This window comes from Neolamprologus multifasciatus, chromosome 6 (genome assembly GCF_963576455.1).
Source record: "Neolamprologus multifasciatus chromosome 6, fNeoMul1.2, whole genome shotgun sequence".
Taxonomy (NCBI): Eukaryota; Metazoa; Chordata; class Actinopteri; order Cichliformes; family Cichlidae; genus Neolamprologus; species Neolamprologus multifasciatus.
The window spans coordinates 9,030,388-9,052,791 of record NC_140444.1 but is presented as its reverse complement, the minus strand read 5'-3'; the positions used below and the strand labels follow the sequence as shown (position 1 = coordinate 9,052,791).

Genomic DNA, 22,404 nt, shown 5'->3' with positions numbered 1-22,404 from the left:
TATAGCATTGGCCTTGGTAAAGGAATGCCTTTGTATTTTATTTCCCACTCACATTATTATACTTATTATTAATGTAGGCATCCTTCCTTATGCATAAAAACATAAAATAACATCTAGTCTATGATTAATTATCTTCTGCATGGCTAATGTGGAAAATACATGGGCAGAACTTATATTATGGTGACAGGGAGTTCTGCCTTAATGCTACAAAAATGAATTTTGCACCGCTGTTCTCTCAGGGTTCAAGGTGTTTGTCAAATCTCTGTCTCTACTGGGACACAGTCTGACATCTGTAATGCATTTTTCTGTTCTTTTTGCATGATTAAGCAAACTTGGCATGCAGGTGCTACCCAATGGACTGCACCAGTACAATATTCCCAGAACAAATTAAAGTAGCTGTCGTATGGATCACTCTCTCGCTCTCTCTTTCTCTCGCTCTCTCTCAAACACACACAAACACATGGACACGTGGACTCAAAGACACGCATGCACGCACGCACGCACGCACACACACAGACACACACACACTCGCTCGCACACACACACAGGCAGACAAACACACACACACACGCAGAAGAAAACAAAACCAACCCAAAACAAGCACAGCCTATCTCAAATCACAGGAGAATGGCAGATATCAAACAACTGAGATTCATGAAACAGCTAATCTCTCAAACTTTGAATGCTTGCGTCTAGAGAGAGCCTTAGTTTCACAGAATAATGTCTGCTGTGATGTTGGTACATCTGTGCCATGGGCCCACTTACTACAGTAACAGCAAAACTGAGGCGGTGCAGCAAATCCTCTACCCAAATCCACTGCCTCCTGCTCTAAGAGTAATGATCAAGGGGCCTCAAGTGACATCACTAATGCACTAACTAGTTTCAGTCCTCGGCAGTCTCATCACTTATTCAGATGGACCCAGAGAGAGAGAAAGAGACAGATATAGAGAGAAGGAGAGAGAGGTGACAAGCACTTCACACTCTCAATTACGCAGTGGAGCTCATCACTTGGCAATCTGTCCCAATCGCTTTAATTGGCTTGTAATATTGCCTCTGATCTTGTCGCCCAATTAACAGGCCTGTCTGGCAGTAAGACTGGGAAGCCAGCGAGCATGCGATGCCTGCGGATCTGTGCCATATGGAACAGAACCACTGATTGGCCACTGATAAGGCATTGCTTCGCCCCTCTCACACCAAGCCATTGTTTGACAGGGGTGGGTGTATATGCCTGTGTGCGAGGGGGCAAATTATGGCAGTAATTTAATACGGATAAGGATGATTCCTTTGTGACGAGGGCACTCGCCAGAAGCATTATTTGTAAGTTGATCTAAGGAGACAGATTATTATTACAAACAGTCACTCACACGTTATATAAACGTATGTAGCTTGATGGTTTCAAAACTGTTGAAGGACACCACAGTTAAAGATGCAGTTTTAAAGCTTGATCTGTGGTGACAAGAAGATTAACAACAGGTTTCTCCATCCTCTTATGAGCACAGTTTTGGTCTTTTTGTCTGCTAAACGTCATATTCTCAGTGACAGCTTAAAGTTCTTTGCTTTGAACTAATTTTCTCAATGATATGAATATTTCAACAGACTATATTTTCTTTTTAATATATAAGCACATTACATATGCAGACTGCTTTAAATTGATAAATTTAACTATGAGGAACTGTTAGAGGGGAAGAACGAATAATTGTTAGACCTCATAGGTAATGTATTTTTATAGTTTCTAATTAGTCTAATTATGTCTAGTTTGCATCTATGAACTAGATAATGATCACCTGCTTAAACAAAAATACTGGAAAATCGAATATGACTCATCAGATAACGATTAGTTTAAAAAAAAAGCCTGAGCCTATAGCAGTGTCACTTGATTCAGGCTTAACCACAAAAGGAAAGTTTTAAGCCTCCTCCTCTTAAAAATAATTTTTCATAAAAATCTGTCTCCCAAATCTCATCTGGGAGCTGTTTCCAGAAGTGATTAAATTACATTAATTCAATTTAATTGAATATAATTAAAAAATAAGGAACTAATCAGGAACTACTTGATAAGTGATGAATGTTAGCAAGTACCTTTTAAATGATTTCAACGGTCCATAAATGAGAAGAAAACCCTTTTAAACTCTGACCCCTTTCTTGTTGAGAATCTAAAATAATCCAGTAGAGAGAGATTGAGAGGGTCAGAGGTTCAGATGATAAAAGCGAGTTAACTAGCAAGTTAGTAAAGAAATCATTCGCCCTGTCATTGCTCACGTTCACTCGGGTTAGTATTAAATGCCTTACAGTGATGTGGCTAAAACCATTTTCCATTCAGAGATATAAAGTGGAAGCAGCAGAATGCAATCTCTCACATGGCATAATCTCTATCAGCTACATCCGTCTTACCCTGAGGACTTGGTGACATAATATTCTGCAAAGATCATGCAAGTTAAATCACTGTGGTGCCTTTGATTTCACAGTCCAAGGTGTTTAACTTTCAACTACACTGCCAGCTTAGCAGAGCACAAGCTACAGAGGCTTGGCCCTGGCCAGTGCCCCAGTGCCAGGGTAGTATCCCTGAACACTGAGCACTTGGCAAGAAACACACTTGACAACAGTGCATGGCATGAAACCCGGCCTGGTTTCGCAAAGCTTCACATTAGAAGAGGACATGGGAGAGAAAGGGGAGGAGAGAAAAGGAAACAAGAGAGGAAAGATGAGATTCAAGGGGGGGAAAAAATCTATGGAAGTGATAAAAAGGAAAGAAAGACAAATCAGACGAGGAAAAAAGAGACAAGGAGGGAGAAGATGAGCCTGCGTGGCCTTGTCTCTGTGTCCATTGCTGCTATTTTCCCATTAACGGGGCCCCACATCTGTTTCTCTCATTCCAGCCACACTTTAAGGTCCCTGAAGGTGCAGTTAAATTAGAGCCAGCACGAGTTTATAAATGTAAAACCCTCCAATAATCTGGAGCTGACATGACCCCTAATCTTCTTGCTCTAGTCAGCAGGATGAAGAGTACTAACTAAGGCTCTGACAGCACCAACATGTGTTTTAGTCACAATACTTTAAAGAGGAACATGCAGACATGAGGGGTTTTATGGAGGAACAAGCTCTTATTTGTGCACCTTTAGCATGGTTGAGACATGCGGATGGGTGGGTCGGGTATTTATTTGTGGTGTTTCATTGCTGTTAAATAGTGTAAAACAATAATTTGTCTCCAGGTAAGAACAGCATTTTATTTTTTATGTTCCTCGCTGCTTTTTTTTGCAATATATAAATCAATTGTGGATACTAAAATCTTTCAAGATCATGGCTAAACCCGGTGGGGATAGAAACAGCGTATTAAGGACAGATAGGATAAAAAAGACAGAAAACCCACATCTTTCAGTTCCAAAGGAGGGGGTTTCACTAAACTAGCCTGTCTAATGCAATTAATCTAATTGGATCCAGCGTAAAGTGACAAATTACTACCTTTCACTCTAGGGAGTAAGAGGGAAGCTCTGGAGAAGGATGTAGGCAAGCATACCTTTGTAGTTAATGTTATATCTTCTAATTCCATCTTAAACCTTATGTCAACCTAAATTGCTGAAAAAAACACAACTGCCTATCAGATTGAAACAATTTGTCTTTATTCATTACGACGTGTTCAAACATCTGTTAGTTTTGGTATCGACTTGGTGTCGGGCAACAAATAAGAGCAGAAGCTAATATTTTTGCGTGAAATTTGTGTTTTGAGGAAAATCAATTGATACAATAAGCTATTCCTGGGAAAGGCTAAATATCAAGCATTAGTTGTATTTGATTTGTATTCACTGACTGATCATTACATAAATTCATTTTGCCTCACTGAACCTTGCAGTCGCAGTATCGATATCAGAAGGTCTGCCCTATTTGCCTGGATCTGCATGCATTTACACTTGACATTTGAGTTTTTGATTTAATCTGAGAACATATGCACATGAACTCTGCATATTTCAGTGAAATTGTGTTAATGCGTGCCCTTTTCTATAACCTTGATTACTTGCTTTGGTATCAAAAAACCTTTTTGTGGACATTGATTTCTGCCTGGGGCCATACTACTGAACCTGGAGCAGCATATCTCAGCGGATATAATGAACTTAAAGAAAGCTAGCTATTACTGGCACCTCTGACATTTTGACATTATCAAATGCCTTGGTTAAAACGCACATATGGAACAAAAATACAGGGTGATATACATATAATTTGCATTGCATTTCCATAAGTGATGAGAAGTTGAACATCATTCCTCTTGGTTTGCCGATGCTGGTGTGGAGCATCAAGTAAAAGTTTGAATTGGTTTTAACCTTGCCTTTGTCTAGTCCTCCTAAAGTATTTATGTAAAGTAGGGACCATGTTTCTTTTAGTTTTTTTTAAGGAGACATTTGCTATCGGCTGTGAAATTCCGCATTTGCGCTATTCCACTTACCCATGGTAACTATGCACCTCGACAAATAATTGTTCTAAATTGTGACCTGTGAACTGCAGATCCTGTGAAAAAACAGAGGTGGGAACTCTACCGTTTCTCTCCCAGGGCAGGTACTAACATGCCCCAAATGAAAACTACAGTGATCAAAAAATGCATCTCATGCTGGTCCACTTGAATCACTCATCTTAGTTTTCCCTTCGCTGCTTTTTCTCTTTAGTCCTTTCGCTTTTTCTCTATACTTCTTTCTTCATCCTTCTCCTCTTTCTCTGTCAAAGTCCATCCCCCCCCCTCTGTCACCTTCACTCCAAGCTCTGTCCTCCTCCCTTTTTTTCTCTTTCTGTCTGGAGAGGAAACGGTGGCCATTAAACGTGTCTGCTGGGGTCTGGGGGTCTGGAGAACAACCGTCACATTGTGTGACCCCGCCTTGGACCCCAGACGGACTAATGAATAAGGGTAACCCCCCCACCCCCCTACCTCTTTCTCCATCCTCACCCCTCCACCCACTCTCCCCTTCATGCCAGACCCCTGGTAGGTAATTCCCCCACTTCTTTCACAGGGTCCCAGACATCTCCCGCGGCCTTTGACTGAGGGCTTATCTTTTCAGAGGGAAATGTGTGTCATTTGGGGTTTAAGGAAAAAGCAAAACAAAAACACTGTCACTACTATACAGTTCAAACCCCTCCCCGAACCCTCAGCACCGCGTTTCGTTCCCTCCACTTGCAAAACTTGCAAGGTCTGGAAGGAGGCTTAAGGAAATAGTGTGAGACATCTACAGTGTCTTCAATTATCTTAAGCAATATGTAAATAGGTGAAGAGACAGTACTGAGATTATATAGAACTGGCAAAGTCTGATGAGGTGAACAAATGGCTCGGTGGAAAACAGGATTATTCCAACACTGAGGGACTAATATATTACCGAGATGGATTCAAAACCTGTTTGTTCTCTAAAACTACTGTACAGCCGAGCAAAACACATTGGAAATAAAATAAGCTCATTGTATTAGGAATATATAGCAAACACTTCTAAAAAGTCTGTTAAAACCATTATCTATTTTCCGAAGATTACAATTGTTATTGTGTCATTTTTAATGCTCTACATCTCATCATTTGTGCACTGACAAAATCCACAGCCCCGAAAAAAGAAAATGGACTGTCTTTTTGTTCCGAGACACCTACACTAGCAGCAGTCCCTTCAGTAATCACATGAATAACACAAAGCACTGGTGCTCCTCTGAAAGGCAACCATGTATCCCTGGGAGATTTAACAATGGTGACATGTGTAAGCTCAACGCATACAAAATATTGCTCCACTGCTCTATCTCTTTCTCTGTTCTCCTACCCCTTTTCTTCTTCCTCTTCTGTCATGTTTGTTCTACGCAGCGCCTGCCCACAGCACATCTTAACATCATTTCACAATACTCAGCAATTCAGAGTCGTCTCATTATTAGTATTTCTTTAGCAGCTTTGTAGCTAAAGTACTTGCACTTACGGCTAATGTATTCTGCACACTAAGACTGACTGCAGCTATCAAAGGACTTGCCTGAACAGCAGTAATAACTGGAAAATTATTTCTGATAGCCTGAAACAATCTTCCAAATCATCACAGAACTTTATTAAAATAATATCAAATCAAATTAGCCAGCGTCCCCCTGTAATGAATTAAGTAAAGGGTTATGCCAGCATTAATCCCATCATGCTTGGAGGCATGGGGGCGGTGGGAGCGTTTAATAAACCAGTCAGCCCCTTCAAGCAGTGGGGCTAGCTTTGGATCTACCATCCACCCTGATGCCTGCACTGAAGGGGGAAACACATCAAAAGACTTCCTCACTCTTCTCTTCCCTTCCCTTCTTTCTCTTTTTTCCTCATTTCCCCTCCAACTATCTCCATCCCTGCCTGTGTCTTTCTAAATAATCTGACGCTTTTTTTCCTCTTCCAATGCTCCGTTGTGCCGGTGGCTGAGATTATTCATAAGGGGGTGAATCTTGGTGGAATCTCAGAAGGCTGGTGATAAGTGGTGGAGCCCACTGGGACATCTTGGCCTGTCCTCCCAGTGCAGTCTTTTCTTCCAAGCCGCAACAGAGAGAGAGGAGTGAGACTAAATCAAATAGGTCACTCTTCAGGCATGCAAAGACAGAGGTATTTTGGATATAACTGTGGCCAGATATAACTGAATAGCTCAGAAGAGAATATACTGTGACTGTTGCTTGTACTCAAGTTTCTATTTGCCACCTCAAATAGCTAATTTAGGCTACAAGTCACTTTCACCTATTCACACACATGTTTATCCCTACGGTGATGGACACACTGTGGGCAATTTAGGGTTCAGTATTTTGCCCAAAGACATTCGGGCAATGCTCAAATGTAGCCATTGCCCAAGAAATGTCAATTAATTATCGAATTATGGAACGTTTTGTATTTGAAGATTGTCTTTTGAAAGTTGTTATCAAGTTGTTAAAGTCTGACTAGGAGGCAATGCTGAAAAAAAATAATAGTCAAATAATCCAAAAGGTTTTAAAAATGTAACTTTACATCACAGTTTTCAGGTTTCACTTCCATTCTAGTTTACTCTATTGGCCTTTCAAGAATATTGTAGCTTTATAATAACAACTATTCTGCCATCAAAATATATTTATATATTTTTTTAGGTTACAATAAAACATCAGTACTAAGTGGAAGCAAAATGTCCATCCTTCTATCTGTGCTTTTTTCTTTCTTATTTCCAAGGCTGAGTCTCAGGAGCAGCAGCCTAACCAGAGTAGCCCACACCTATCTTTTCCAAGCCACCTCCTCCAGCTCATCTGGGGAAACAACAAAGCGCTCTGAGGCCAGCCGAGAGATTTAATCTCTCTCTCTAATGTGTCCTGGTTTAACTCTGGTACCTCAGGAACAGAACATACCTGGAACACCTCACCCAAGAGGTGCCAAAAAGCATCCTAATCAGTTCCCCAAACCACCTCAACTGACGTGGAGGAGCAGCACAGCTACAGACTGAATGACTGAACTTCTCACCCTATGAATAAAGCTGAACTAAGACACCCTTTGGAGAAAATGCATATCCACCGCTTGTATCTGTGATCTTATTCTTTCAGTTATTGCCCAAAGCTCATGACCATAGGTGAAGGTATGAGCATAGATCGACACCTAAATCAACAGCTTTGCTTTTGCGGTCATCTCTCTCTTCACCACAACAGACAAGTACAGAGTGGACAAAAAAATATAAAATGTATCATAAGCTGCCTTCATTTCAAATAAGACTGGTATCTCTTGAGAAAATCTTGTGTTTCTTTGTCTGTCTTGCATCTCTTGGGATGTTCAGATTTATAAGAGCTTTCTGTTTGATGACCAGTAAACTCCTTACTAGGATGAATGGTAAGCAGGAAAGAATACTGAACTAAATCAGATTTTGGGAAAAGCTAAGAAACAGTTCAGTGTGCCTCTCTGGTAGAAGATTCAAAAGTGCAGAGATCTTCTTGGTACCTTGAGTGCCTCTGACCAATTTCACAAGCCCGCTATTCAGCCTGGTGTGCAATCAAATAATTGTACCAGACAAAGACTTCTTACTCGTACACTAAATTTCTTTAAGCAAGGCGGAATAAATATAATTCCTGCTAGCTGAAGTCAGTATGTGATCCACCAAATTGTCCCACTGGAAGTTAGCTTGGGCAGGGGTAACTGTGTGTTGTTTGTCAAACTTGTAAAGTGTTTAACTTTGGTCTTGACTTCTTAAAAGAAATGTCTGAAAAATCTGGCTTATTAACATACTTCTACCTTCTCTGACACTTTGTGGATGTTGATGTCTGTATTTTATAATTAATGAAAGAAATGATAGTCATATGATATGAAAAAGTGACTGACTGTAAATACTGAAATGTCACTTTATAACTCTACTACACTGTTTATACTTGTGTGACACACATAGTACCATGGTGGTACTTTGATTAAAATAGCCACTACCAGCAAAAACCCCCAGTATGCCCTAGCTCTGGTAATTTCACCCACATTCATTCCTGAACTTACTATCTGCTCTATCTCTCTGTCTCTGAACCACTCACCCAAAACCATCACCGCTCTTTATGAAAGTTTTTGGACAGGATTCATGGGTCCTGTTGTTGCACAGCAGCCGAGGTCTGAGGGTGGGTCACCGTGTGCCATGCAGGCGGAGGTGAGATAGCATCTTCAGACGGTAGACGAAGTGAAGTTAGCTAATGTTTGTAGAGCACCGTCCTTGAGGCAGTGCAAAAGGCCCACAGACTAGCCAAATTTTTAAGGGCTATTCAGATTCTTTGCCCGCCTGAGAATATGTCAAGACATGCCTTGATATCGCTGCATCTTGGGAATTAGTCAGTGCATAGCTTCTGTGTGCGTATGTCTTTGTGTATGCTTTGATAGGCATCATCGATAACCTTAACCCTCCTCTCCCCTTCCCCCCAACACAGCTCTGTTTCCATGTGGCTTCAATGTGTGAGAAAGTACGGGTGAGAGAGGGAGGGGTCGCCGCGCTGTTTCCCCTCAGGAGCATTTGTCCTGTGCCATCTGGCACCTCATACGCATGGGCACAGGAGCAGGAGGAGACATGTGTATGTGTGTGTTTGTGTGTGTGTGACTTGCTATCTTGATATTTTCATTACGTTAAGTATCCTAACTTCACTTTGTACAACCAATTTCAACACATCACCATCAAGAACTTATATTCTCCTTTATTTAGACTTATTTATTGTCCTTTTAACCTATGAAAAAAACCCTAACTTTGATAGTAAAGTTATAAATGCATGAAGAGATGAATAGACGACCCCTCCTTACATTTTTTCTTCTTTACTAAATGCCTTTACTTTTACACTCTTGCTGTTACTCCATTATTCTGTCCTCATTTCCCACTTCTTGCATGCCACCATCTTACCCCTTTCCTTTCACATAACAGCCTTTTTTCTCCTCTGCATGTGATGCATAGCAACAGCTCGGCCGGCTGATGAGGGCCAGTAAGAGATAGCACCCAACCTTGACACCCCCAGCTGCAGTCCTCACATGCATGCACACACACAGAGGAGGGGAAAGGACTGGGGGCATTGCACTATGTAAAATAATCACAATGAATTTACATTCATTGTGCCATGGATTTGTTGCTATAATAAGGCTGGAGAAATCATGAATATTCACACACACTTTAAGCAATTATGATAATCGGCATTATTTCTTGCCTCACTGCTATCTGTCAGAGGAGGCGGCAGCAGAGGCGAGAAAAGTAGGTTGGGATAGTCTGCAGTTTTACACTCCTAAAATTATATTGCATTTTTCTTTTCCTGCTCATCCATTTCTTTTTCCTTCTTTGTCCTCCTTGCACTGCTTCTCGGTATCTTTCCTTCTCTATTCTTTTTGTATCCTCCTTTTCACCTCATTTTTTACTCTCTTCTTCTACGCTTGTTCTGTGCTAAAGTCCATTGTGTTGTACGAAGAGGAGGGGTAGGATCTCAGAGTGAGGATGGCCCCTGGGTGCTACAGAGCTGGCAGCAGAGTTGGTCTAATCTTCCGGGTCAGGCCTGGCGCTTTCATCTTCTCTCACTTGGAGCCCCTTGTGTTTGATGTGAACTTAGCCCAGGAATAACTGTTCCTTTCTTCTCAGCTAACCTGGCCCCGGAGTAGGGGAAAGCACTTTGTTGTTATCCTAGGAGCCAAACAATGCTGGAAGGAGTGCAGAAAACCTTAATGAAAGGCTTTTGATCCGCACTGATATTAAAGCGAGAATCTTGAGAGACTGTGAGCGAGCAAAATAAAGAAAGTGCAGAAATCGCAGAAATCAGAATGTAAATTACATCAGTGTGGCTAGATGGAATTTTTTCTTTAATTCACATCCTTTGAAATTAATTATTTTAGATTTGCCTGCATTTGTTTCATGTTTGAGGGGACAAGAATAAAGGTGCAAGCTATATTATTTGCTGAAGTTAAATTAGCACAAGAAGCCTTGCAGGGTTTTAATGATTAATTTTCTCAGGTCTGCAGCAAGCAAACAATTTCTCTGCTTCTTGCTGTATCTGTGCCACATATGCCAAGACCAAAAGTGCTTTTTACTTTGTGTGTGTACATGCGCGCACATCATCGTGGTTCACCAGTGAACCTCACAATGAATGTTCCCTTGAACCCATCAGGTGACCTAAGCCCTTGACGCTGTGACCTTTCTCTCATGGGCTGCAGACCTAGGGACTGCTAAAAGTGCTTCTGGGCTAATTTAGTGCTCTCTGTTAAACATAAACAACATTTCCCTAAAACTGGATCAACAGCAGTTTCACATTTGCTACAACATCATTTTTTTCACCTTTATCCTTCTTGAAAGAGTCAAAGTTAAACCTTTTCAACCTACAATTTGAAAATGAAGTTGAACCCAAAGGCCAAAAAAACAAGTCACAAACAAACCTTTCTTTTAGGAGGAAGGATATACACTTTGGTATTCGACATGCTTGCTGCCATGGTGATAGCCCAAACCTCTGTGCAACAGCAGCACATTAACCCCTCTTGACCCTCTATTCTCACCTGTGATAAAAGAGGAGGAAGAGAAGGAGGAGGTGCCCCCCTTTCCACCGCGCCGCACTTTCGAGTACCCGGGCACCAGCAGGCCCTTGAGAGCCCACAGTCATTAGGAGTGCTTTATTCTTGGAGAGGTAGGGAAAAAGAGAGAAGAGGAAAAAAGAGAGGAGGAAGAGAAGCATTGAGTCTGAAAGATAATATATGGTCAAGGCTGGAGACTTGTGGGCACTGGATGAAGAGAGGGTCGAGAAAGAAGCAATGCTTTTATTGAGAAACACCAAGCAAGCCAGCTGCTGTTGGGTTTTTGTTTGTCTTTCATTCTAAGTAAAGAAAGGTAGGGGAAAGAGCTATGGATAACTGGTCCTGGGCACTGACATACATGCAGGACCGTGGACACAGGGTATAGTTTCAAATCCTTAGTTCCTCATCTCTCTTTAGCTAGCTCGTTTTGTCTGTTGAAAGTTAGAAAAAACCCCGTTCTTTTTCCTTGGGCGCACGTAGTTTGAATGAATGTGAAGAAAAGATGAGACTATAAGGAACGCGTGTATGATTTGATAAATATTTCTGCTGCCTTTGCATTCATACAATCGTCTAACACGCACATAAGAGGGTAGCATGCTGCAGCACTTTTCTGACAAAAAGGACTGGCTCCCTTCCTTTGACTAACAGCATTGAGGGGCTAACCTTAACTTTCACTGAGGGCTAATCCCTCTGATAATCAATAATAAAGACTAGCTTTCATCTCAGCTGGCGTCTTGATAAAGTTGAGAGGCAATGAATGATTGAATAGTGGGAATGCGTTCGATGAGGCCCTGAGAAGTAATTGAGGAAAAGAAAATTAAATAAATAAATGCATCTCCCCAAAAATAACTGGGTAAAGCTTGTGCACATCTGATGATATGATGAAAATAAATGAATAATGCATTGGCTATCAATGAGGGAGCAGAAGACGCATTGCTTCAGGCCATGGTTAAGCCTCTATTCATAAAGAGGAGACAGACACAAAGGCCCAAGGACTGTGGGAGTCCACCATCAGGGAGGGAGGAATGAGGACACACATTTTAAAAGCAAAAGTGTTTTTTCCTCCATGCAATGTCTCTTATTCTGTCATATTTCTTTTAATCAGATGTATTGCAAATATTATTTGTTTATGTTTGGATTAGCTTTAAGAAACCAGGATGTGGGAGTGAAGCCTCAGGATTATGGAGGCAAACACATGTTCAGGGCACCCCTTCGTTGTCGTTCTCACCCCTTATCTGCAATTTCCAAACGCTCCTTTCACCTTGGCTGGATATTTTAATCGCCCTGTCCTTTGAAACAAGCATTTATAAAACTATATCTTTAATATATACCACTGTGTTTTGCTGTTTATTTATTACATATGAATTCCTATTATGTTTAATATATCAGCTGTCAGGATAGCTGCGCACCCAGTGCAGTATAAATTCCTTAAAATGCACAAACACACATACAAATGCTGCACACTAAGAAGGACAAGTTGAAAGCATCACAGATTATTAAGGATGGAGAGAAGAATAACACTGTGCTTGAAACATGCAGAGAAAGAAGAATAGGAGGCTCTGTTCCTTTTTTTCCCCCTCTCTAGAAGCATTTGAGCTGTCTGCAAATAAAGATGTCTGGGCCTGGTGGTTATTGATTGAGTATTTTGGGGAACAAAGAGTTAATCCTCAAGAAGGCCCATGGTGTGTGTTCTTATTAAAGTTCAAAATGTCTTTTTGTCTGTGTTTCTCTCACTTCCTTCTTTTTTGTCATATTTAACCCTGAAGGCGGAGTACACAGTTTAGCAGACTGTATCACCCAAGGTTGATTTGCAGAGGTAGGAAGTAGTAAAGTACAAGCAATTTGTTACCATACTTTTATTATACTGACATCTTTTATTTATTCTTATCCCCTGGATTTTATAACAAATGTTTCTACGTTCTGCTCGTTACATTTTTAAAACGGGTTTTTTACAAACTAAGATTTGAACCTACATAGATAAAAGATAATCCTATTGGCATAACCATCACCAGTGCACGAAGAAAGATATAATTTAAAATGATGCATAAAATGCATAAATTATAGGACTATAGTCAGTAGGAAGCTCGAACTGTGATTTTAGTGCAGATGCCCATACCTTAACAAGCCTGAACAATTTTTAAGTGGAAGGTAGTTTTAAATGCAATGTTTCCAACAGTTCAACAAATATCAGCAACCAGACAAATAGCACAAATATCTATTCAGTTACACACGCTATGTTTCTGCTGGCTAACGGTACAGCTGCTGTATTTCTCTGGGGGAGAAAGGGAGTGGGAGTGATTCCTTCACTCAGAGATGGAAAAAGATGTAAGAAAGACAGGCCAGCAGAGGAAGAAAAACATTTTTCAAAGGTAAAGACTGCTTAGTGGCATTTGATTAACTGTAAAGTTAAAGCTTACATATTCACATACTAACTGTGTGTTATTCAAAGGTACTAGGCAGTTTACTGCTGGCTACACTGATTAGTTTGCAGTACTCTGGCGGAGTTATACACTATGCTGGACTAGAGGAGAGCATTTGTAGTGGTCAATATTAGCTTAAATCGAGGATAACAGGTCAGCTGATCTACTAGAGCTCACAAGAGAAATTATTGTGACTTTTCTAAGTGATTCTTTTCCTCATGTTGCATCACTACAACTGATCACGGGATTCCCATGTCTGCCTAATCCAACTTTAACCCCTGACTATGCAATTTTTTCTGTTTTGGAGCTTTTTTCCCACTTTACTTGGGTAAAGAATTTAAATCTGTACTTTTACCAGAGTCTTTTCACCACAGATATCTGTATTTCTACAGTAATCTTTTGATAATGATGTTTTTACTGTTTAAGGTGCAGCTTTTTGGTACTGTGAGCACATAAAGTCCAGAAAAGTCAAAACTAAAAAAAAAAAAGACAAAAAATAGTAACACAAAATTAATTTGCCAATTTATGATTAACGTAATGATGTATATGTATTATGGTGCTGCTGTTTGTGGACTTCTGATGCATAAATGATTTGCTTTTCTCTCCTTGGGATGTTTTCCTCATTGCCCAAAATGACTTTGAGCACCCCTATTTCAGCTCATTTTCATTGTGACATCCATTACCTGAAAATAAAAAAAAACCCACATAAATGTAACACTGCAAATGACAATTTTTTCTATCAGTGCAAAAAATAAACAAACAAAAAAAAAAAACGTAAGTTTTTCACCAACTAAAATTATATTTTGGGGAACTTAGTAATTATATTGTTGTGTCACCAAATTTCTTTTAAAAAATAAGTTAAAATGGGTCCCTAGCTGGTTTGAATCCAGTGAATCTTTGATGGTTAAAATGGGGCAGCTGGATACATAGGAAACCCTTCATAAAAATGTAAGCCTTTATCAGGTCAGTCAAGCTTTAAAACCTAAAGGAAGTTCACAATAAAGAAAAAAAAATGCATAAAGTTCAAACAGCTGAAGTTGGTCAAATGTTTTGTTTGATTTTCCTGCCTAGTTAATGGCCTTATTTACAGGCTTTCTGTTTTTAGTTTCTAATCATAACCTCAGTTAACCCTGATGATGTCATTACATTAGAAAGCTCTGTCGAGAGCCACAATAGAAATTAAACATCTGTTTTCACGGGCAGAGTACAACTCCTTGAGATGAGTGAATAAATTTGATGTGTAAAATTGGTAAAGTGCCCATTTAACTCTGCTAAAGTGTTATCAGGTGGATTTTGTAGTTTACAGTGGCATTGTGTTGTGTTAGCAATCAGCCAAATTAACTGAACATTTCATTTATAACAGAAAATGTGGCCAAAGTAGCATTGTGCCAGTAATCTGAATAAGGAATGTGTCAGAAGTTCACATGAAACACATACAGAAAAGCATTTCCATAATACTTTATGTTTTATGAAATGTTGAAGAATGCAACAAGACCTGAAGGCCAAGGCTTGAGCCCGTGTCTGTTTCTTGTCAAATCTGATCTGTTGGTAGGAGGGTCTGGGGTGCCGTGGCATTTTGTCTTCTGAGGGGTTTTGTTTACATGACTGAAGAACCCTGCTCATTCTCATCAGCCCACAGCAACTAAAGACACAGAGCTTCATTTGCTGAGGAGTGAAGCAAGACTTAAGATGGAAGTTTAGATTTGGCACCTTTTTTTTTTTCAAAGACACTTTTTCATTTAAAGGAAACTAGTGGAGAAGTGACCAACACAGCAGGTTCTGTGAGACAAAGGACAATTAGTCATCTGCAACATTGCAGCGTGCTGCCCCTCAACATGTTTTGACATGCCATTACAGGGCCCTGATGGAAAGGTCACTGACATACAGTAACCATTCCACCACTGTTACAACGCGTTACTTCACCCAGGCTCCACGCAAGTCATATGGACCAATGACACAACTCCTGCCAGGGCCCCAATGTCACACATGTCCCAACCACTTTACTTCAAACTTCTCCGCCTCTCTTCACCCCTCCCTGCCCATACCCCCTCATACCCCTCGTTCCCTCCTCCTCTCATGCATAGCCTCTCTGTTCCTTTCAACATCCACCCCACTCCTCCACCTCCCAGTTTCTTGCTTTTCTAACCCACATGTCTGTGTCTGTCCGTCTGCCTTTCTTCATGTCTGTTTGCCTCCCTCTTATCATGCCGCGTATCAACCCCGTTGTCTCTCTGTGGCCATCTCGCCCCGTTGTCGCTCCCTGGTGCTTTGTCTCTGTGCAACATATGCTTAGACTGGCATCCTGTCTCTGAGCCGCTGCGGGTCCTGTCCGCTTCATCTTGTGTGAAGATGGACGTTTGAAGAGTCCTCCAGGCATCTCTCTTTGTCACCAGCGCTTAGCCTCAACACTGCCGCAACTCACCACTAATACCATCAGTGCATCTGGCACGCTGGCCTCTGCTGTGTGCTTATAAGGCTGCGGAAATGAAACGAGTCTGAGGAGATATGTTTTTTCATGGCCACAGAAAAAGGAGCACATGTAAGTTCATGACAGCAGACATCTTTCTAAAGACTGGATGAAACTGAACAGCTATGCACCTGCAGGCCCACTTTGGCTCCTCACCTCATGATGGTTCTTACCTATTCCCTACTTGTGTATCTGACCAGGGCATGTAGGTTTCCTTCGGACACAATGGTGGTTTTGTTTTGAGGTTGTGCTCTGACAGTTGTCACAGACTGATCCCTTCTAATATGTTAATTGGGTTGACAACCGATGAAGCCGTATTGGAAATTAAGACTCCCTTTTGTCCTATTTTGCTTAACAGCCTTTCAGACGTGCTATCTGAGGCAAAGCTATCCCGCAGATTAGGTGGTTCCTCTGTCAGGCCACAAAAGCCTTCGAATATTTCCCACATATGTTATGCCACATATTCACAATCACCATGTCCCCAGTTTTCTATCAATTCACTATAAAGACAATGGTATCGGGGCACTGGGCGCTGTGGAGTATGCTAATTTGTGACTAAAAACCATTCTACTTGTTATTGTTCATGAAAAACTGATAAGGACTGAAATGTACAGCTTTTATTCAGTATGCTGCTTTAACCTCTCAGTCTGATCTTTTTTTTTTACTATCAGTAACAACATTTGAGAATATCATGCAGAGAAGACTGTCCCATCATCGTTTCATCCTTCTGACAAAGTCTTGTGATACTAATCTGCCCACCTACTTCAGCACTTCTCTTGTCCAAGCTGCTTTTCTCCCGGCTGCCTCTTTAAGCCTTACAGTCGACTTTGCTCACACCTCTTTCTCTGTGAGACTTAGTGTGGCACAAATGGACTACAGTCAATTCTCCTTCTGTGTTCCACTTTCAAACAGACAAATTAAGGATTCTGTGTTTTGGGGGCAAATCAACTTTCCTTTGGACCCAGTGAAATGGTTCATCATCCCAGGATCAGCTGGCACAAAGAGAAGGCCATTTTTAGTAAGCTGATCGTCACTGCCAGGAAAAAGACAATCATAGAACGAGTAAGTCCCTTTGACTTGGATTCAAATAGTAACTCCCAGTCTGTTATTCAACTCAGTAAAAAAAAAACTTATTTAGCAGTCAGGCAGTAGATGAATAGGGAACATAGTGTGTAGTAAAACAGAAATATTATCCTGCTCAGTGTTGAACTTTGGCCAGTTCTGTAATGCCTATAAATGCATCTCATAGGTAAGGGGATCACAGCCTTGGCCAGAGGCGCAATAAAACACCCCAGTTCTTCTGACACAGAAAGTCTTTGCAGCAATGATTGTTTACCTCTTACTTTTACATATATTATAAGGATTCTACATCTACATTTTAAGATAAATGAAAAATGTAGCATTGACTTAGGTGTAGGGTGACAATATTGAAGCTTGAGTTGCTAAGTTTACAGGAGAAGCAATAAATAGTTTTAGAATACACACAGAGACACGTAATTCAAATACATAGGTTTTCTTTCTTTCTTTTCTTAGAACGATGAAAAACAAGTGCAGGTGGAATTACTGACACAGATTTAAATGAATCTCATTCTGAAGGCAGAACAGTATGCTAGAGGTCAGCGATGTTGACTCCATCACTGCAAATAAGATATCACGTTTGCTCTTTTCATCTTGAGGTCAGGTAACTGCTAACAGCTAATCAAAAATTCTCAATTGCTCTTCGACACCACTTTGACACTTGCTAAGTGTAAGCTATCCTAAAACTTTTTTTCCAATGTTGCTATGAAGCGTAATTAGCATGAGAAATAAATTGATGCTTTGAACACACGAGGTAGCAAATGAAACGAGAAGTAAAAATTGAATAGTTGCCATTGAAGTAGCATGGAAATGATCTGCTGTTTTGAGCATTAAATAAAATAAGCAAAGTGGCGGTAGCGCATAATCAGCTGGCCCCATTTTGGCAGGATCTTCCAAGTAGGGCAATTGAACAAAGTGCATTGAAATCAGGTCGTACCTGGGGGCCACTGGTAATGAACTTGGCGAGGAGAAGGGGAGCGGAGGAGGAGAGAGGAGGAGGGCCGAGAGTTGCAGTTGAGCTGACCTTAGTTGTAAAGCTGCAGCAAAGGAACATGTGCTCAAAGCTGGCTACGCTAACCCTTTTCAGCTACAGACTGCAAAGTGCTGTAAGTAATGACTGTAAATGATGATCCTTCCTGAAGTTGGCAAGTGAGTAGGGCTTTAAGAGCCATGTTGAAAGGAGGGCTGTCATTGTGACATTTTCTGGGCTTCTGAATAACAGAGAGTGCAGGTGGTCTAGCAAATGTCACCTGTTAATCATACAGAAATTCACACATTTATGATAATCTGCTGTACTTAGCTTTAAATTATTTGCAGTACTTATGCATTTAAGATTAAATGCATGTAATATAAAGTTTTCTTGAAGCTGGAGAATCTGGCCTAGTATAGTGAAAAAACCTCATAAACAATTACTACACAGAAAGTAGCAAATTTGGATTTGCAAATATATAACTATGATACACTTGGTTTAAGATTGATCGTGAATTTGACCAGTATCCCTCATCTCAATCCCTTGTGCATACATAACTGCCTCATCTGCTCTTCTCTCCATTCTCCTCTGCCTGTCCGGGGGCCTAATTTAGCCTTAGTAGGCTCTCCTGGTGCCTAAGAGAATTCTCCTTTATGCAAGCCAGGTAAAATAAGAGCGCAGCACGGATGAGGCCCCTCTCCATCATGGTGGATGGGGGGAGTCACGGGTGACACCCCCTGATCAGGTGTGCATGCGTAATGGCCGTCCCAAAATAATCACTGCTTTGAATAATTTCCCCGCTCTGTCTCTCGCCCCATGATTCTTGCTGCTTCGACTCGTTTTGTGGCGGGCATCCCATAAATCCTTGCGGTAAATGTAAATCAGTGGGCCGGGTGTGTCTGACAGATGGGGGCTGCAAGGAGTCCTGGGAGATCTCTCCTCTCACCTTTCCTTTCAGCTGGAATGGATGAATCACTAGCCTGGCTAGCTAAATAGCATTAGTGTGCGTCCCTCACTTAAGAAGAGTGAAGTAGGGGCTGTGGTTTGAGCCAGTGTTAGAATGTATGTTGGTATCATTTGGATTAAGAGTGATGTAAAAGATGATATGTGTGTCACGAAGACCGGGAGAATACCTGTGAAGAGAAATCTTCCTACCTTTGTTGTTGTTGTTATGATTGGAAAATGAGGTTGTGCAGGTGGAGGAGATGCAGGCTTGCGGATCTTCGAGCTGTCAGCTCCTTGGAGGATTAGAGATCTGAGAGGTGGAGGGGAGGAATGGGGAGGAGGGGGGGGAGGGCATTTCCTTGGTCCCCTTGGCTGTCTGCGGAGCAGAACCCATCTCTCATTAAGGGAGAGTGCCGAGGAGAGACTTGAAAGTGACATTCACCCCCCCATCCCCATTTTAGAGATGCTATGCATGACGGCCACTGCCACTCAGCCAGCAGGGTCACCTCTCTCTCCCTCTCTGTCTTTCTCCCTCTCTCTTCCTTTGCCTCGGGGAGAATATCAATGCTTTTGGTGGATGTACATACACACCTACACCTTTCATTGAAATCCATCAATTATGGACCCCTTACAGGGAGGAAGACGACAACAGTTGTAAGAAAACAAGAAAAAAGGAGGAATAGGCGAAAAAAAGTCAGACAGGCCTTATTAGAGATGAGGAGGGTGGGGAGGAGTTTAATAATATGCAAAGAGATGAAATGATGTGTGTTCTGGATGTGGGGACAAAAAGGAGGACAGAAATCAAAGGCTGCAGGTCACTGTGGGGTCAGGGGCTGGGGAGCTGGATCATTTCTGCAGTGGCGGAGTGTCGATTTTCGCCCCCAGTTCTAACCTCGGGCCTTGACTCCTCCGCTCATATCCATCTCTTTAATCTTGGAAAGCTCCACCTAACGAGCTACATAGTTCACTGAGTCAAGGAACAATGGATGCCTTTGTACTCTATTGTCCCTCCATGACCATCAGGAGTTGTTTCGTACAGTTATGATCAATGCTTTGTCCCATTATTACCATGTGTTTTCATATTTTCTGTCTCGTTCTGTAATTACTTGACAAAACATGATTATGGTCTTTAAAAAAGCATTTCCTGTTGACTTCCTGGGCCGGTCGTTGTCTATCCAGTGGTCACGTTTGCCCTGTAATCGCCACCGGCTGCTTGAACCCTGCTCCCAGCCAATGAGGTTCCTCTATGCTGCCAACGCAGCCCATAAATAAATTACCGAAATGGCCCATAGTGCTGTCACACTTTTAACTGAGCAAAGCACTTATAATTAAATTCACACAGATATGCTGAAGTAAACCCACACTGTCTAAGGATTCAAAACACTCCAGCCTGAGAGGGTGTTATACTGTACGCACATCATATCCAGCCATAAATCCTGACTAAACTATACACTCATAAAAGTGATATAAATGGTTGCAGACACATATGCTCTCGAGAAGTCAGAGTCCTGTAAGTAATTTGTCGTGGAATCCTTTCATTTGCTAACTATCTGTTTGTCGCTCGGACTATTTTGGATGAGCCTTAAGCACAGTTGGGTTGGTGGTGAGACCTCAGCTATGGGTGTCGATGAGAAGGCAATGAGGAGCAAATGTCCAAATGTGCCCAAGCCTGGACACTAATGCCAGGAATCATGACAGTGAATCATCTCAAGATGGCCAACTATAGCGTTGACTATAATTATGATGCTGCTAAACATTTAGTGTTTAATATGGTCAAAACATTCAAAACAAATTGTTTGAAAGCTGGAGATTCTTGTATAATTGTGATCATATTTTTACTGTAAAAATGCAGCGCAATTATGAGCGTTCATTATTACTTTTTTCTATTTTCCTGCCATATTAACCAGAAATCTGTACTTTCTGAATGAAACACAAATCTCTTCTTTCAGATTACACTTAGAGCAGATGCAAAGTGCATATTCTTGGCTATTTTCTCTTTAGTGCAGTCCTCATCACACTGGCTGAGAGGGAGAATAGCCAGTGCCCGTGTGAAGGATAATTTGTACCTTCTCAATGAATGAGGAGGACAGGCAAATTACTAGCTGAATAAGGACTGCCTGTGGATCCCACTGTCAGAAAGGGAGAGGAGGGCAGAGAAGGAGAGTGTAATTATCAACTAGCAAAGTGCATTCATATCCTATCACAAAAGGATTGGGATGTGGGTGGACGAGAGAAAGAGAGCAAGAGAGAGTGAAGGAGGTTGAAAATGGAGAGAGATACGGAGAGGGGGAGGGACAAGGAGTGAAGGACTCCTGGCCAAATGGATGCAAGGCCTTAAACAGGGTTAAAAACAGCCTTCTATGGTGTGGCTCCATGAATGCAGACACATTAAGACCTTTTAGCCCAGCGCACAAGCACCTCTTTGGAGTTAAAGACGAGAAGAGCCAGGCAAGGTGATGGAAGAAGATGAGGAGAGGCAGACAAGCAGGAGAGGGGTAAAGAAAGGTGGTGGGTAGTGGGATTTAATCAAAAGCACCCATTTGTAATTTCAATGGACCCAGATACGTTATGAGGATGGTGGGTTGGAGGGAGATGTTTTTTTTTTTTTTACCCTTCTTTTCCTTTTTGGAAGCTGACATCACCGAACAAAGCTGGTCTATTAGTGACCCTGGACTTTATTGACAAGCCTGCCATTACCCATACTTCCCGGGGTCTGTGGGGTCAGGGGTCACAGGCGGGCGGCTTGAGGGGGGCTGGTGAAGGGTCTGGGGAACACATTTTGAGAGCAGGGACACCTGTAGGGTCTCATCCAGTTCAGAACCTGACCACGAACAACAGTAAAACCTTTTGAGGGGCTGTAGACAATGCAGGCCTAGTCTCTAACGACTCCCCCACCCTCCTCCTTCTCTTTCAAGCTTTCTTCCATCTAAAACACATGGCTCTATAATGATGCACTAACAGGGGTTTACCGGCCAGAGGGGCAGAAAATCGTGTTGCAGTTTGAGTGTATTTTGTATGGCTTTGTTAAGAAGGTCAAGGGTTTGCAAATTAGTATAAAGTCCAATAAAATTGCTGAAAATTAAATCCCAAGAAACGTCAGCTTGCGTTGAGGCAGAGCGGGGTGAGTGTCTGGTCACAGATAATCCCAGAAAACATTTCCATTCACTCAGATTTTCATACGATCAATCATTGCATTATGCAGGACTGTCGTCCATCAAATGCATCAGAGTACATAACGGAGGATGAAACCAGATGCTAAACACAAACACATTTGCACAGCAAGGCGGGCAGGCGGGCAGGGTTCACACTACTGAGGGCTAAGTGATAGCAGCATGCATTTGATATATGTGACTCTGCAAATGGAGGGCATCAGTGCTGTTTGCTGGCACAGCATGGCAGCGTGTGGTGCACCGCGGGCAACTGGCACACCAGCCAAGCTTGGCATACACACTCTCTGAATAAGGAAATTAATCCCCAGTGGGTTTACTCTATAAGTGTGTGTGTTTGTGTATGCATGTGCTTTGTGGGTGTTACGTGTAAAGCGTGGAAAGGGATG

General features: G+C 41.7%; 1 long non-coding RNA gene across 1 annotated transcript; it reads right to left on the bottom strand.

Annotated features, from left to right (window-relative positions):
• Positions 1 to 2,730: 2,730 nt before the first annotated feature.
• On the bottom strand, positions 2,731 to 19,140 carry LOC146516348 (uncharacterized). The gene is made up of 2 exons (XR_014874586.1): positions 19,059 to 19,140; positions 2,731 to 14,072 (listed from the first exon to the last, which is right to left on the bottom strand). It is a non-coding gene; the product is annotated as an uncharacterized LOC146516348 (long non-coding RNA).
• Positions 19,141 to 22,404: the final 3,264 nt, after the last annotated feature.